Source organism: Festucalex cinctus, chromosome 3 (assembly GCF_051991245.1).
Source record: "Festucalex cinctus isolate MCC-2025b chromosome 3, RoL_Fcin_1.0, whole genome shotgun sequence".
In the NCBI taxonomy this organism is placed as follows: Eukaryota; Metazoa; Chordata; class Actinopteri; order Syngnathiformes; family Syngnathidae; genus Festucalex; species Festucalex cinctus.
Genome location: NC_135413.1, coordinates 4,271,539 through 4,274,933, shown reverse-complemented (window position 1 = coordinate 4,274,933; position 3,395 = coordinate 4,271,539). Strand labels below are relative to the sequence as shown.

Genomic DNA, 3,395 nt, shown 5'->3' with positions numbered 1-3,395 from the left:
CCCATTACTGATGACGCAAGATCGAGTTCCGGCCTTCCTGGGTGGAGTTTTCATGTTCTCCCCGTGCCTGCATGCGTCTTCTGGTCTCCTCCCACATTCCAAAAAGACATACATGGCAGGTTAATTGGGTGCTCTGAATTGTCACTAGGTGTGCTTGCGAGTGTGGATGGTTGTTTGTCCCTGTGTGCCCGGCGATTGGCTTACAACCATTTCAGGGTGTGCCCCGCCAACTGCCCGAAGCCAGCTGGGATAGGCTCCAGCATCGCCTGAAACCCTTATGAGGAGCAAGCGGTTAAGAAATTGGATGGATGGATGTGTCTTCCTTCACCATTCCCAACACCCAGCTGTCTTCTCAACCAAGTAGAAGAGGAAACCTGATCAAATTCACTACACACTATCCATAGCCTGACTGACCATCCCACCATTTATTTTACACCAACTGGCCCACTTTAAATTTCCAAATGCTTTCTTTAGCAGATATTAACCACGCCTGAAGGATCCAAATAAATCAAGACCACATGTATTTTTCACACAATTGTTCTACCGTCAACCACTGAAGCGATGACCAGGTCTTCTGTAGCCCGTAGGCATATCTTATTTTGAAATGACTTGGTCAGAGCCACCAAAGAGCCCAAAACGGGTCACAATACTGCCTATGGGTTAATCAACCTATTTAATAACCTATTTATTAACAACCGTACCACCATCCTGAAACCTGTAACACTGCTTCCTTCTCGCAAATGCCAATGAGCAGCTTCATATTGCTGGGCCTTAAACCTACCATTTCAGCTTGACAAAAAGACACATTTGTGAATGAAAATGGAATGAGATGTTTAGTAGTATTATGTGAGATTGAATATGTATTCAGATTACTGTTGATGGTTAGCATGTATGACAAACTTTTATCCAATCAGATGTTCTTGTGGGAGGGACTAGAACACATAAATGTGGCATACAAAAGAGACGTTTGGACAGAACGCTGCCTGAGCTGCAGCTCCTTGGTGGCGATGGAGGAGCAATCAGAGCTCTGCTTTCCACAGCTGGCCAACCTCTCCTGCAGGAAATCCTCGCCTGGTTCATCTGAAGGCTTTCTTTTGAGAGTTCTTTCAGGTGTTGTGCTGCCCTTCATCTGCGTCCTCACTGTGCTGCTCAACCTGCTCGTCATCATCGCTGTCTCCCACTTCAGGCACATGTTCTTTCTCCAGGCTTGCAGCGCCATTTCACACCTGTTGCCTATGATTGAATTGAGTACTGATGTTTGTGACTGACAGAGTTAATGTTTTATTTTGTGTCTTTTGTCCAAATGAAAACCTGTCTCATGAATCATGTTGCTGTCATTTTTGTTTTCTTGTGTGCAGGCAGCTCCACACTCCCACCAACCTCCTCCTCCTCTCGCTCGCTGCCGTTGACTTTCTATTAGGTCTCCTGATGATACCTGCACAGCTCTATGGTTCAGCATCCTGCTGGTTGCTGGGTGATATTCTGTGTACTCTCTTTAATCTAATATTGATTATGGTGACGTCTGCCTCAATTGGAAACATGGTGCTGATATCAGCTGACCGTTATGTTGCAATTTGTGACCCTCTGCATTATAAGGTCAAAGTCACTGTCAAAAGAATTCAAGTGTGTGTTGTCTCTGTTGGCTCTCATCTCTTCTCTACTGTTGCATCATTTTAAATGACCAGCTGGTGCATCCGGGAAAGTTTAGCTCCTGTTATGGAGAATGTGTCGTCACTATTGATTACAATGCAGGTGCTGTTGACCTGCTGGTGACTTTCATCCTTCCACTCAGCGTCATCGTCACTCTGTACACAAGAGTGTTTGTAGTCGCTGTGTCTCAGGCGCGAGCCATGCGCGCTCATGTCAAATTACAACATTCCATCTCTGTAAGAGCAAAGAAATCCGATTTGAAGGCAGCCAGGACTCTCGGTGTTCTCATTCTTGTCTTTGTCATGTGTCTCTGTCCATACTACATCATCTCTCTCACACACGACAGCCCAAAAATGACTGCACTCAAGACTTTTCTTCTTCATTTATATTCTTTTAACTCGTGTGTGAATCCCTTAATATACACCTTGTTCTACCCGTGGTTTCGAAAAGCAGTTAGACAGATTTTTACTCTGCGCATACTGCAGCCTGGCTCCCGCTGCAAAATACTGTAAGTCACATTCGAATGTGTGACCTCCTGTCTCCACCTCTCAGAACCAAGCACTGGAGATGGGGTGACAGAGCCTTCTCCATAGCCGCTCCCAGCTTCCGGAACGTTCTTCCAAAACACATCCGAGACTGTACTAAAATACTCTCATTCATATCACACCTCAAAAACCCACCTTTGTAGAACTGCTTATAATCTGTGATATTTGTTCTGTGCCTTGTTTCTTCTGCATTTGTCCTATATTATTTATTGATAGATGTGTGTAGTGTAGATGTATCTTTTAATGTATATTTATAGAAGTCTTGCTTAACAGTGGAAATGAAGTGATGTCTTTGAGTCCTTTGAAAAGTACTATACACATGCAATGTATTATTATTATTAGTAGTAGTAGTGGTAGTATTAATATGTGTGTGTGTTTAGTTTTCATCTGAGGCTTGCAACTGAGTGACATTAAGAGCACTGTTTTGAGAATAACCAGTCGAGACAATGGATGGATGTTTTTGTGTTCTGTAACTCTTACATGAACTACAAGAGCATTGCTGACTGCACATATATTTACAATATGACAATAAAGCGTAGAACCATAACTGGTATTTCATTTCCAACTCAAACATCAACATCTCATATTTCACGTGTGCATAAAAGACGACACCAACTAAAGGCTTGCATATAAATCATTTTAATAGGATGGATGTTGAATAGTAGCCGAATAACTAAAGACAACATCTCAAGTGGTCGTTCCAAAAGCTTTACTGGTGCACACCAACATTGCGCTACAAGGTTCTCGTTCTCATGCATCCTACATGGTAACATTTTAAGGTAACATAAAGCGAGTTCGCCCTCTACTGGGGAACCTATAGTAATACAAAAACATGTATTTAACGCATCCACTCAAGATACCACATTTCCCCCACTTTTAAGCAAAAAAATGTCTGCAATAATTCAAACAATAAGACAAATAGCATCTCTAATTAAATATATACTATAATAGTAAACTGAAAATGACTTAGCAAAAACCTAAGCAATACTCTAACTGAAAATCCTCCTACTTCAACGAATAAAGTAGTCTTTCAAGTGAACAGGTTTGCGTCTCTCTCTGGTAGACCGTCTCAATTCTGGTTCAGTAGGTAAGGCTATCTCAACCTGAGTGTCTGGAACGGGTGGTATCTGACACATTTTCTGCACTAGAACCCTGTTCTAACATTTGTGGTTTGTTCAACTCTGGTAATGTAACAACATT

The 3,395-nt window shown here is 42.3% G+C and overlaps 1 pseudogene; it reads left to right on the top strand.

Annotated features, from left to right (window-relative positions):
* Nucleotides 1–1,004: 1,004 nt before the first annotated feature.
* LOC144015464 (trace amine-associated receptor 1-like) lies at nucleotides 1,005–2,630 on the top strand (annotated as a pseudogene).
* Nucleotides 2,631–3,395: the final 765 nt, after the last annotated feature.